Source organism: Hydractinia symbiolongicarpus, chromosome 2 (assembly GCF_029227915.1).
Source record: "Hydractinia symbiolongicarpus strain clone_291-10 chromosome 2, HSymV2.1, whole genome shotgun sequence".
Taxonomy (NCBI): Eukaryota; Metazoa; Cnidaria; class Hydrozoa; order Anthoathecata; family Hydractiniidae; genus Hydractinia; species Hydractinia symbiolongicarpus.
Window position 1 is genome coordinate 13,363,502 of NC_079876.1, and position 15,190 is coordinate 13,378,691.

A 15,190-nucleotide genomic window follows, 5' to 3' on the forward strand; every position below is an offset into this window, starting at 1 on the left:
CTTGTCATGTAAAATTGGTACATGACGGCGGCTGTGGTTCATCAGAAAAAACGACAGAGGCAGGGGACAACACCTTCACTGAGGAACAACCACCTAGATTCCAAGAATCAGAATCAGAATCAGGATCTGGCAATGAAAATGAAGATCATTCGTCTGAAAAATCAGAAAATGAAGATCAATCGTCTGAAAAATCAGAGCCTTTAAACAATGATGCAGCAGCTCATCAGACACAGCCAATTTTTCTCTGAAGCACATAGCATGCTGCCGAGGGAGAAGCCGAAATTAAGACCGAATCTTTGTCTAAAGTATAAGGACAAAGGTGGGGAATGAAAAAAGGCTAAAATCATATCAAGAGCAGGGAAAGTTGGAGGCAAGCATGATGGCTGGTTTAATGTAGAAACAGAAACTGGTATGAAGAGAGCGGTAAACTTTGCAAACATCAAGGATATTGAAATCAATGATGACCCTTCAGAAGTCACTCTGATCACCAACAGCAGTGAAGTACTGTCAGCAAAGTCAAAAGAACTACAGTCATGGATTAACAATTCAGTCTACATCGAGATACCTAATGAAGGACAAGAAACTATGAGTCTACGATGGGTTGTAACACCAAAGATTATTGATGGCCAACCTTCAGTTAAGGCACGACTTGTGGCACGTGGTTTTGAAGAAGTCCAAAATTTTAAAACAGACAGTCCAACGTGCTCTAAGGAAGGATTGAGATTAGCATTGACGATAATTTCATCCAAAAATTGGATGTTGAATTCTCTGGACATCAAAACAGCATTCCTTCAAGGAAAGAAGATTGACAGAGAAGTCATTGTTCTGCCGCCGAAGGAGGCTAATACCAAAAACCTTTGGAAGTTGTCAAAAACGGTGTATGGTCTTGCTGACGCAAGTCGTAGCTGGTACCTAAAACTGCGAAGTGAATTAATTCAACTCGGTGGAAAGCCTATTGAACTAGATCAAGGAATATTCATCTGGTCTTCAAATACATTGATTTTCGGAATATTGGTATGTTTCATTGATGACGTGATTTGGGCAGGAAGTTCTACCTTCGTTAATGTGGTATCAAAGTTGAAGAGTATCTTCAAGACCAGTAGTGAACATATGCGACACTTCAAATATATTGGTATTGACCTCGATCAAAATGAAGATGGAACAATCACCATCAAACAAGCCGATTATATCAATGAGCTAGAGCCAATCACTCTCAGTATGGAGAGAATAAAATGCTCTAAGGATGAACCAATCAATGAAGTTGAAAGATCTAAAATGAGACAATCAATTGGGAAGCTCAATTGGTTGGCATGTATGTCAAGACCAGAAATTAGCTTCACCGTAAGCGATGTGTCATCAAGAGTAACAACAGCTACTCTAGCTGATATTAAACTCATCAATAAGACGATAAAGTTCTTGAAATCTCAAGATTGCCACATTACTGTGCCAAAACTTACCTTGAATAACCTAAGCATCAAGGTTTTCACTGATGCCAGCTTCAACAATCTCGAAGGAGGTCAAAGTCAAGGTGGTCATATCGCCTTCTTAACTGATGGTTCAGGAAAATCATCACCAATTTCCTGGAGCTCAAATAAAGTTCGTCGTGTAGTACGTTCAACTCTTTCAGCGGAGTCACTAGCTTCTGTAGATGGAGCTGACACAGCATTCTTCTTGGCTAAAATGATTGAAGAGTCTTTAGCCGAAAAACCTGAAGTTGTATGTTTAACTGATAGTAGATCACTCTTCGAATGTGCTGGTTCAACCAAGACAGTATCAGACAAACGACTCCGAGTGGAAATAAATGCCTTAAGGCAGATGATCAACAACGATGAAGTCACCCTACGATGGATCGATGGAAAACATCAAATAGCCGATGTGCTGACAAAGAAAGGGGCATCTCCTTTTTCCCTGATGGAAGTTCTCAAGTCAGGGGATTTAACATCGGTCATTGATGGTGAAAAATAGACATTTCACCATTGTTTGTGTTAAAAAAAAAAAAAAAAAAAAAAAAAAAAAAAAAAAAAAAGGCAAATTGCAAATTTATGTTATAATTGCTCATAGAAATTTGTTATTGAAAAGACGTTGATTTTCGTTGATAGACATCTCGTTGATAGATTGTTGTAAAAGGGACATTGAGATTGACATTCATTTTCGGGAGATAGCTAACCATGAGACTATGGCCTGATACTGTGAATGCAATTGATACGAATTTACAATCAACGAAAAGAAGAAAAGAAGGGAGATTGATACTTTTCCCTTTAGACAAGATATTAACTAATTAAAGTAATAACAAATCATAGCTGTGGAGGAGCTTGAGTTATACCAGTGATATTGTTTAATGGTTACATTGGAGAACATTGTTAATTGCTAATCGTCGTGTTAATGATATTAATAATTGAGAGTTAATTAATTGTTTGTTTTCACTTGGATTATTTGACTGGAGAAATTGTTTTCTGTTCAAGGTAACTAACATTTAATACTAATTTTCACTAATCCCCTTGTCCATTCACTGTCGGGAGTTAGCTTGTAAATGATTTTTGTCTTCAACTTTGGTATTCCTTGGACTGTTGACGAATTGCTAACATTTCGATTGGTTGTGATTTCATTTGTTGATATCTTGTGTGTTGTTGTTTCATTCATTGAGGCACCGTCTGATGTTGTTTCTTTTGTTGTTTGTAAATTTGTTGTTTTCTCATTTTCTGGTTCTTCTGTATTGTTACTGTCAAAATCATCTGCACCAACATATTCACCAAAAACATCATCGCGTTCAAGCGGAATGCAATTGTTCACTTGTGTAGTTGTCACTTCAGTACTCCTTTCCGTGTCTTGTAAAGGTTTTTGTGAATGCAAAACTTGGTCCAACTTCTGCAAGCGACACATGTGTACTCTAACATAACTTCCACCATGTTTTACAAGAATTGCTTATTCTCCTGTCCAATTACAGTGCCTGGTCCATGCCATTTTTCACTGTCTTTTCTCTTATAAAAAACTCTATCTCCATTGATATATCGCTCATCATTGTAACACTGAACATTATGTCTCAATGCTCTTCGTATACGCTCAGAAGACTCTGCTGCTATAAAGGCTCTTCGTGATGCATGCATTACAGCAAGGTTATGGGCCACGGTTTTGCTTGAAACTGTGTCATTCATAGCTGGCAAATGATCAGTGAGGATGCAGGGATAGTCGTGATTTTTACCATAAACAAGTTGATTTGGTGAGAATCCCTTGTTGTTTGATAAAGAATTCTTTGCACTTATAGCCCAGAATAGTGCCCGATTGTGTGTACATTTTGTGTCTTCAATAATTTTTTTCAGCATTTCCTTAATCATACCATTGTGTCGTTCACATAGTCCATTTGACCAAGGACTTTCAGCTGCAGTTGTTGAAAACTCTATGTTAAACTGCTCACACATTTCTTCATACACTTTGTTAACAAATTCTCCACCATTATCAGCTAGAAACTTCCTTGGTTGACCAAATCGGGCTAACCAAATTTCAAAGATAATGTCTGTTATTACATCTTTGTCTTTCGTCTTTGTCAATTTTGCTGATGAAAATCTGGTAAAAACATCTATGATATGGATAAACCATAATGATTGCGAAAGTTGCACAAGATCTAGAGCCACACACTGGTTAAATTCTGATGACATTGGTAAGCCAACAATAGGGCGCGGTCTTGGTTTTCTGTATTTGATGCACACTTCACAAGAGTTTGATACTTCATCGATGACTTTCATAACTTCACTTCGGTCATTTAAGAAGGAATTAGATGCTTTGATGAGAGATTTTAATTTTTCAGCACTTGGATGGCAAAATTGACGATGAAGTTTGATAATCTTACTTTTTCTTGATTTTGTACTTGCACAAACAAAGGCAACCTGGGGTAACAAGTGGTCATGTTTCTTTCCATCCATCTCTATTATGTTGTTGTTCAAAGGTATGCAATGACCTGTAGTGGTAAATTTTAAAGGATGGTGTTCTCCAAACATTGTAATCGAATCGTTGATAAAATCTAAAACTGCCTCTGCTTTTTTCATGGAAGCTTGACTCAGTAACAAAGGAATTTCGTTTGGGACAATTTCTGTCTCCAGATAAACTTCTTTTGAGCCAATAATTACAGGTAAGAACACTCTTTTCATAGAACAAACTGCTTCACTATCTCCAAATTTAAATCTTATTTGGCTGGGATGCTCTTCGGGCAATCTATCATTTTCAAGATTATCAATAAAACATTGATACCAAGTATTACCACAAACGGTCTTTGTGCAACCACAGTCTAAAACTGCACATGACAGAGTTTCGCCGACCAGAGACTGCATTTCATCTTCTCTGATTTTTGCAAAAAACGTAACCTTAGAATGACTGTCCTCTTTTCTAACATCCTCAGGTTCCTGGTTCTCATAAGAGTGTGGACAGTTTGAAGCCCAGTGATATATAGATTGGCAAATATTGCATCTTGATGGACTTCCAGATTGATCGGATGGATTCATTCTTCTATTGTTGGGTCTGGTTTTTCTTCCTGCATATCTCTGACTTGAAGCAGTAGGTCTTCCTCTTTTAAACCTTGAGCGTTGATATCCCCCTCTTTGAGTGAAGTAATTTTGCTCAATTGTATCTGCACTTGCCTGAAGAACTGGTTCTATCTTTACTTCAGTATTTGTTCCTAATGAGGCGACCGTATCCCCAAAAATTTTCTTTAACTGCCGTATCATTGCATCATACTGTAGTTCATTTAAAGTTGCTCTTGCTAACTGTTGCTGCTCTGGTGTAAGGTTGGCACTTTGTAGAACTCTATATGCCAACACTCCATCAGGAAGTACCATATTAGGTCCTTGGATCTTATGGTATAACCGTTCAAACTCTATAAGATAGTCATTCATACTCATCTCAGGCGGTCGCTTAAATTTTTCAAAGGTTTCATAAGCTAGGTAAGCAGTTTGATTCTCATCTTTTAAATATATTTTGTCCAATCTGTTAGTAATGGCTTTTACTCCAGTTGCTGCACTTATCTGTTCAATGTCTAATTCTAGAACTGATTCTTTAGCTTTCCCTCTTAAGCCCATGAATATAGCTGGCCCTTGTTTTTCTGCCTTTAATTCTGTCAGTGCTTGCCATATTTGCACTTCTTTTTTCCAATCTTTGTAACTCGTCTCTTTGTCTAATGATGGTCGGGGGACCCAACTTTTTGACATTTCACTTTTATTCCTCTGCTACCATTTGTTAAATAGGAATATATATATAAGACTAACCTGTAGGTTATCTTCGCAATAGTTCTTTCTGTGTATAACGCAACGCTAAATTAGTGTGATTGATTCAACTCAACACTAATGAACACCACTCTGACTAAACACAACGAATTACCAATGATACTGGTTCAACACAATTAAAACCCCACCACCAAGTGATTCTTATTAGTAATCGCCTAGATAGAAGATCAACACCCAGAGTGGTGACCGTCGTAGAATATGCACTGCTTACGGTTAAAGAGATAGTTTTCAAACCAAATCAATTCCTTTCCAGTTATTCCGTAAGATGGTAATTTGGATAGAAGGAACGAATGACTAACCGTGTCAAAATTCCTTACTTAAATCAATGTAAGTCACCCTGTTAGGTAGCCATTGTCCATGTTTTTACGAATATTATCAACCAAGATGTTACATGCTAATTCCGTTGATCTGTGCCGGCGGAAACCAAACTGACTGTTGACCAAACTGACAGCAAATAGTTGTTTTCAGTATAGTTTGAGAGTTGGTGATGTACAACGTGTTCAAGTATTTTGGACAGACATGGCAATACGGAAATTGGCTGGTAGTTGATTCCGATTTGTGAAGTGGAGTAATTTTTGAAATTTTCCAGCCTGTTGGAGCGATGCCAGTTGACAATGATGTATTGATAATAAAAGCTACAGGTTTCGAAATTTTGTCTGGTGCATCTTTTAGAAGATTTGGTGGAAGATCGTCAATGCCCGATGCCTTTTTATGGTTTAATTTTTTCAAGTATTTGCAGATTTCAGATGGTGTAACAGAGCGAAATGAAAATTTTTGAGTAGTTCAAATTGATACTCTTGGTGGTTTGTTCCATACAAAGTTCTTGATAGGATGGAGAGTTTTGAGTAGCTTTGTAGTGACATTGGAGAAGAAACGACCAAACCCTTCAGCTATAGCTCTTTTGTCGGGATTTGTTCATCGTCGACTTGAAATAACGTATTTGTTTGCTTCGGTTTTGACTTGTCGGGAAAATCTTTTTCAGTGTTATCCAAAATAATGTTGAATTGTTTATGTTTTCTTTTAGTAGGTTTGTGTTATACGTTTGTTTCCCTTTTTGATTAAAACATTAACTTTATTTCGTTGGCGTTTTTAACTTCATGTGTGAGCCATGGGCATATGTTGGTATTCGCCCTTTTTGTAGCATAAGGGGCATGTTTATGAAAACTTTCAGTCAAGATTTGATTAAGCGCCTAAAGAATTAGCATTGTCATAATTTTTGTAATTTCTGTCGCATACCGTCTCTGGGTACGTTTTTACTCTGTTTTATTTTCGATTAAAACCAATTAAATCATGATCACTAAAGCTGATCCTGTAAACGTCATGCTTTGTAATGTTAAACAGGCATTTGTAAAAACCAAGTCTATTAATGATTCACATTTATCTGTCATTCCTGTTGCTGTTTCGATTATCTGCTTAAATTAGAAAAGCGTGAAGATTGATTTGTTGTTAATCACCTTTTTAAGCTCTATAATAAAAGTCCAACATCATTTTACGCCTTAGGTTCCCTTTAACCCCTGTTTAATGCTCAGAGGCTATTCCTATGACGTGGAAAACATACGTAGAGCAAGTTTCATCAAAGTTCTCAGCCAGGAATTTAAAGCCATCTGCAAGCTTTACTTTTACCTGTGTAATTATTTTTTATGTTGGAGACAAGTGGGTGATGTTTAAACTCTTGAACCCCAAACACAAGAACTCAGCGTCTGAGCTAGCGACTCTATCATTTTGTCTCTGATAGCCGAAATAATGTTGCAAAAATGAACTTATAATTTTGTCTGAACAACGGCCTTATGATAAATTAAAATATTTTATGCAATCATTTATAATGAGCTGCACTTGATAAATAAGGTTTTAATAACAATTTCTTATACTTTTCAGAAGCAAATGTTACGAAACTTGCTCGCATATTTTCAGTCAAAACTTTATGAAATATGTCAGGGCGGAATCTTTAAAATGGCCTGAGGGGAGTCAACCAGAGATAACCATCCGAAGCCTGGATGCGCTAATGAATGGCGTATCTAGATTAGTGCAACAAAGGCTGATTTACACAGCAGTTGATCGGAAATTCCCTGCGACGTTTGAAAGCAAAGAGGATAAATGAATCCGATAATTGATAAAGATTAACATTTTATCTAGATCTTTGATGTAAAAACTTGTTACTCTTGCAATTTATTTCGGCTGTTAATCTAGAGTACACCAAAATTGCTGAATGCCATTGTAGATTCCTGATTATTGTAACAACTTTGAAATATGGGTCATGGGTCTCTAGATCCAGTGTGCCAAAATGTCTATTGTTATTGACAACACTAAACCAAAACATACCACACTGAAAATTGTGTACGATTTTTTGTGTCTCATTAGCTGCCCTTTATGTGCACTAACCAAAATAAGAATAATAAAGTTCTTGCAAAAATCTATTGTTCGGTTGGTTGACCTAATTTTTTCTGCATATATGTTTCCAGGACCAAAAATGACTTAGCACTACTTAACCAAGTCTCTGTGGCACATAGCATAGAAAACTATGTTATGATGCGCTGACTGAGGTGTTCTCTCGACATATAATCATTAAATACCTGGTTGACAAGTTTGGGCACCATTAAGAATTGATTACCATTAGAAAAACAGAAAGGGTTAATGTATAGATCCTGTTTTTGAGTAATTTGCGTTTTGTTTACATACAATATTTAATTTGTAGTTTAATTTTTATCACGCTCTTTTAGTTCTTGTTTGCACGATAACTTTAACATCTGCAAGTCTTAAATCCTCTTCATCACCACTGTATAATTAATGTCTCTTATAGATGCAGGTTAAATTGTTTGTGAAAACAGTGACAAATAAGATTACACAAAGTGTTCAACTTCTTGTAGTGACTTCATAATGTACTGGTCACAGCCATTTTCAGGAAAATTGATAAAAGAAGGGCGGGAATTTATGCAAATGTACAATGACCACTAATTATTTTTAGAATATATTTAAAATGGCTGAAGCCAATACATCAGAATCAATTTTGTCTCTTTCATTATGGATGGTAGAAATTGTAAATTATGTTGAATCAACGCTCAAGGTAATTTTTATGGACGTTTTTAGTATGTTATCCTCAACTTTTTAAATCAATGTTGCCAAAAAGAATATAGTTCTAATTTATTCAATTTATTTTAATTTATTTTATATGAAAACTTATTAGCAATTTTGTCACAAATGCAGTCCTTTGAGCTTGGAAACTTTGTCCTTGATTATTTTACGATCTAGGATACTTTCCAAAGTAAGCTTCGTTTTTAATCTGGCGGGTCATTTACCCCTGTAAATTATTGAAAATTTAATTAACCATGTGGACACACTGTATAAAAACATTTAACAGTCCTAAAGTTTCCTAACACATTTTTGCAATGCACTTAGAAAACACAAGAAAGAGGCTATATTTAGTTATAGTTTTATTTGTGTGGTAGCCATGTTTTATTTGGTTTTTGTTGCACTGTTATTTTAGGTGCCATTTTTTCATGTTGTACTTGAAGTATCATTGGTGTTATGGATTATCATGTTGTTGACAAAACATAGCTATAATCCTCGTGAATCGAAGCTTGAGTTGTCGAAGGAGGTTTGTTATTGTTTAAAGAATATGTGTATAGTTGACATTAAACTTCTTTTTCTCTGTTAACAAAATGAGATATACACTGTCAAAAACATTTCCAGTGAAAATCAAAATTTCTAAATTATCTACACATACCTTTTTGAGCATATGTGTTTCTAGGCAAATTATCCAACTGCATACAGCATATTTGAATGTTGCAAGTTGGATGTGATTGCATTCTTATTCAAGGACAATGTTCTAAAACTGAAAAGTTTTAAAATAATGAGAAATATATCTTGTTTGAAACTGGTTTTGAAAACCATTGTAAAAACCTTAAAAAAATTAGAAAAACACTTGAAGGTAGGTATGGTTAAGAACTTTGTTATTTCACAGGAGGAAGACAAATTGATTGCGGAATGGGAGCCAGAGCCACTTATACCTGCTGATGAGAAGGTGCCAGCATATATAAAAAAGCCGAAACTCATTCAGGGGTGAGTGTGTATATAAAAATATTAAAGTTGTGGATTTTCAGATATCAGGGCTTCATATGTATCATTAAATACAAGTGCTTTAGGATTTGTCTTGCGCTTTAACTATAGCATAACATTCAGAGTGTCAATGCCAGACTTCTCGTTTTTATGTTTTTTTTCCAACATCAGTGGGTGTAATGTTGATGCAAGTTAATGTCATGGTGACACTAAAGTTTTTTAAAATTGTTTATTAGAAAACCATCATATCGGATAAACATAGATGGAAAAGATTGTTTGAATTTATGCACCACAAATTTCCTTGGCTTTGTATAAAAGGTATAAAAGGTATAAAAACATTAAAATTCAAAGTCTTAGGTGACTCATCCATTATATGATTTTAAGGATTTAGGATATCTCATATTTGCAATCTTTGACATGATCGTTTACACTTTAAGACCAATCTATTCCAATTTTCAGTTTCTTATTGATTCATAAAATTTCATTCTCGCAAGAAATTAAAACTAAAAACAACGAACATGCAAAAATTAGCATTGTTTATTACATTATGTAGGATGCAGCGGTGGTTACATTAAAGAAATATGGTGTTGGTACATGTGGTCCAAGAGGGTTTTATGGAACGATAGGTAAGTGGTTCTTTTTTACTCGTTTAAGCGAATAAAAAAGTAAAAAAAGCACAATACACCTGTTTTTTTACTTACTTTGCTTTAATCCGTTATTGTTTTAGAGTTGTCAGATACTATGACAAAGCTCATCCGAGAATAAATTTCGTGTATTATAAGATTATTTTTGGCAAATGGAGAAAAAAGATTTTACAAATAGAGAACAAATAATTACAACTCACAACTATTTCTAACTACAAAAATGATTAGGAAATATAGGAGAAAAAAACAGTATCCAAACTAAATTGATGGAAAGCAATTAATAGAAATCCATGACAGTGTGTTTGGGTGTTTTATGCATTAACCTTGTGGATATTAAGTGCAGGCCTAGTCATAAATGTCAAGTAATTTTAGATAAAAACTCCTTAAACATATATTTAATGACCTCCCTCAAATCAGTGCCCTTCTTCAAATCAAAAAAAATAAGTGCTATGGGTGTTTATTTGAATAAATACGTGCAAGGTTTCAAATAGAATTTTATCGTAAACGTGTGTTTATAGATTTTTTATAAAAAAATAATGCAATTAATTGCAACATGATAGATTAAGTTTTCTCATAAATATTATAGTTTGGCTATCAAATGATTTGTCGTTAAAAAAATATGTATGTTTGTTCTTAAATTATCTCTTTTCTACGCTAGACGTACATTTACATCTTGAAGAAAAAATTGCAAAGTATTTGAAGACAGAGGAAGCTATTTTGTATTCATATGGTTTTGCCACTATTTCCAGTGCTATTCCAGCATATTCTAAGAGAACTGATGTCATATTCTGGTGATTTTTTTTTATATTTTAAAAATCTAGGCCAAGTATAGACTTGTTTAAAGCAGTTTTTTTAAAGTAGAACTTGAGATTTGTGGCAATAGAAAATTTATGTATTACGTTATTAGATGTTTTTAAATTTTTCAACTTGTAAACAATATAGGCATTTTTGAAACTATCCCTGCCATGATAAAAATGACTACTTTACAAAACTGCTTTGTCGCAACTCTCATGCAATGTTGTTTAGCATAGTCAAAGATGCAAGTAAAATAGTTTTCTTTTTCACTCAAAATGAGGTCTTAAAGGAGAACTAATGAAAAAAATTTACCCATGTTTTTTAGTAATAAAAACATTCTTATATCATGAAAACAACATAGCATATTTTTTTAAATTGTTTGAATTTCAAATTGTTGTCTAAATTTGGTCCTGCAAAAAGCACCAAAAATACATCATGGCCACCATTACGGAACAAAACACTCACTTTTTTGTCTTCCCAGATTGATTTAAATTTATCGGGATGTTTGAGCAATGAAGACGATGCTTTGGTTTGGTTTCTCAAAATTACTTTCGGTACACTTCATGGCACATAATCATTTAAATGAAGCACATGTTGCCTTTCAAGATGTATTAATACAAAAGTAACACAAGGAACAAATCATAATAAATTCGAATACACCTAATTCTTATTTTTAAGTGATAACTTGTGTCTAAAATTTATAACAGTGAAACAGTTTTTTTATTTTGCAGAAGATATTTATTTCAAAACATGATAAAAATTATTGCAGGCAATCACAAAAGGCACAGTTTATCTGTAGTGCATTCCGTCATTCCTTCACTAAAAAAGAATTCGTTTACATCCTCTACAATTTTGTGATTTACTGAACAGAAACACTTCATTGTTGCGACCTTTAACCTAAATATTCGAAGACCCGAAACTCACAAATATAACAAATAAAAGTTTATATTCACAAGTGAACAAGCACAACTTGGTATTAATTATTAGTTCTCCTTTAAAGATTAATTATTTAGAGAATAGTTTATTTTCTGGCAAGATGAAAAATCTCATCAGCATCCAAACTACCATATACCAAAATTTAAATGATCAAGGTAACAGGGAAGCAAAAGAAAAAATATAAATTTTATGGCAGGGTGAGATCAATAGAAAGAAGTGAGATGGAGATAAGAACTAAATCCAACCAGATGTAATTGATTCACTAAATTTTGTAATTTACCAGTTCTATTGTCAGTCAATATACACTAAAGTAAATTACTATGGTGTATTATAGGTCAATTGATAAAAATAGAAAAAGAAATAAGTTTACTACATTTTTATAGTGATGACGGCGTAAGTTTTGCAATACAAAAGGGAATCGTAGCGTCAAGAAGCAAAGTGTATTGGTTTAAGCATAACGATATGGATGACTTGGAAAAAAAAATGAAGGAACAACAAGAAAAGGATATCAAGGTATAAATTTAACAAAGTTCATTTTCTCACTTGTTAGATTAAAGTTAGTTTTTTACCTACAAAGCAACTTTTTTTTTCTCATTCTATTTTTTATTTGCTTGATGTGATAACATGGTGCATATCAGATGTGTGCTTTCTTCTTTTTAGAATCCTAAGAAAGCAAAAGTAACCCGTCGCTTTCTTGTAGTGGAAGGAATTTATACAAATTACGGAGATATTGTACCATTGCCTAAGCTGGTAGGTGTAAAATTTGTTTGATTTTTTGAGGAGATCTTGCATTTCTTTTAAATTGGCGGCATCTGTTTTCTTTAGATTGAGTTAAAGAATAAGTACAAAGTACGTGTGTTTATCGACGAAACAATATCATTTGGTACATTAGGAGAGCATGGTAGAGGAGTAACAGAGCATTTTAATATTCCTGTAAGTGTTTCTTGAAGTTAGTGTTTTCACTTTGTACCTGTATGATGTTTGTAGTCTATTGCTAATTTTTTTTTAGTTAAGCGAGATAGATTTAATATCAGCTTCGCTGGAATGTTCTTTGGGTTCGGTGGGTGGATTTTGTGCGGGAACCTCATTTGTTGTTGATCACCAGGTAATAAAGTTAAATTATTATTTTCCTATTTGTTAGTATGTAAAAAAGTTTTACGGTTAAAAGAATTATTTATTGGACTAGCTTCATCAAATCGTCAAAGTGAATTTTTAAGTTCTTTTTATTATAGCGTTTGTCTGGCCAGGGATATTGTTTTTCTGCTTCACTTCCACCATTATTATCAGTTGCAGTTGAAACTGGTTTGAAACTCATGGAAGACGATAATAGTAAGTAGATCTTTTGGAACCTGCTTGTACACTTGTCTTTTATTGTTTCTTACTTGTTGATATTCTTTATTATTTTTTATTCGCCAGGTATGTTTAACAAACTTCGCACAAATTCAAAACTGTTCCGAAAAGAGTTAGAGGGGTATAATATCTTATTTCTGCAAGAATTTCTGTCCATGTGTTAAGCGTGTTTAATGGTGACCATAACAGATGTTGATGTTTTTTTTAACACATTTTAGGATTAAAGGTTTCACAATCGAAGGAGTTGAATTTGCACCAATTATTCATTTGAGGTTAAATGAAAATTATGCAAGTTTATCAAGAAAAGAAGAAGAAGATAAATTAGATTCATATGTAGACCAGGTTTGTTTTATATTTTTGATGCATTTTAATAGCATGCTTTAGAAAATATTGTGTTTCTATGAATATTACCTATTTTTTTTTTGGGGGGGGAGGGGGGGGGCAAGGGGTAAAAAGGAAATAACTTAATAATAACTTGGATAAGAAAGGAATGCCTAATAGAGAAAAGAGGAGCTAAAGAAAGGAACCATAATAGAAGAAAATAAATTATTAGTATCATTTTGTTACAATAGAGCAGCAACATAATGAACTACTTGTGACCTATCCTTTATTTTTTCAATTTGTTTCATTTTTAGTGTATTGACCAAGGCATAGCATTAACAGTCTCAAGGTATCTTAATTCTCAGGAACTATTTCTACCAAAAGCTAGGTAAGTGTATCTAAACTTTGTTTGTTAAACCTTTTAAATTGTTATTTTATGTAACTTAGGCTAATGAATTTCACAACTTTCAATGATCTGCCTCGATAAACTCTGATTCAAACACTTGTTTGTTCTTCATAATGTTATTGCAGCAGTGTATGTAACAACAGTGTGTTTAGTCTTTGTCGACAATAAACAAGTCAAGATAATAGACTTACTTTCCCAGTCATAATTTTCATTGATTTAAAGATCTTTTCTATTTATGGTATTAACTAATTACTAGCTGATTACCTCTCACAAAAATCCACTTAAACAAAAGATCAATAGAAAAGATAATTTTAAAACATTTTCATGATGTCATTAATGACCGGTCAATATACAATTTTTTCCCTACAATTAGTTTAGCATTGTGTAGAACTTATAAATACTGATCTGAAAGTTGGTATAATTTTGGTCTAAGGTAGTCCCTTGTACCCACATAACAGATGACATCAGTGATTTCCACCCATGTCTATGTTATCTGGCCTCACACTTCCAAGTGCAATGCAATAGCTTTGCTAATTTTAAAATTTTATTGATTTCTAATGTTTGACTTGTGCCGTAACATCAAAACATGCTTTTTTTGCTACTTCAAAGGGAAACGAGCACATCCTCTTTGCCAGTCATGGACAAGCACACACAATTGCTGTATTATTATGTAAAAATATAAGTAAAATTAACAAACATTGTATATTTCATTGAATATGAATTATTGGCCAAATAAATATGCTTGTTTGCTTTTGCAATTTTTCTTCTTTTACTATTAACATTGGAATACAATATGGAATGCATGCATAAATTCGAAATTTGAATCAAACTACTGATGCATATTGTTGATATAAATTGTATATTTTATTCAAATTAATTATTATTATTTATAACAAATGTTTTGATATTTTTTTAGTATACGTGTATCAATCAATAGTAACCTCACGTTAGATGACATAAAATTTAGTACGAAAATCATGAAAGAAATTGCTTATTCGACACTGTAACATACAAGTTGACTATGAACAAACAACTTCTACAATGTTTTGATTTGATCACTGTCATTTTGAGACATGGTCAAGACGAGATTGTGGCAATATTTTTTTTTTCTTTTTAATCGCCTTGTATAGACATATTTTTTTCTATTATTGTATTTCTTGTTTATTTTTATTGTTGCGTAGATATTTACTTTTGCTGATTTTATATTTTCATTCTTTGTGTTTTTTGATGTTCCTTAAAACACAGTATTTCTCATTCATTATTATTTAGAATATTGTTGAAATGATATTTTCGTTCTTTATCATTGTGTATATATACTGTATATCCAGTCCATTTGGCATAATAGAAATAGAACTCTAACTTAAAGATATTTTGTTTTGTCTCTTCTTCAGATTTTTAGTTTTTTTGCTCCAAAT

At 33.4% G+C, this 15,190-nt stretch overlaps 1 pseudogene; it reads left to right on the forward strand.

Annotated features, from left to right (window-relative positions):
- The first annotated feature begins 7,838 nt into the window (after positions 1 to 7,838).
- Positions 7,839 to 15,140, forward strand: LOC130629523 (serine palmitoyltransferase 1-like; annotated as a pseudogene).
- The last annotated feature ends 50 nt before the right edge of the window (positions 15,141 to 15,190 follow it).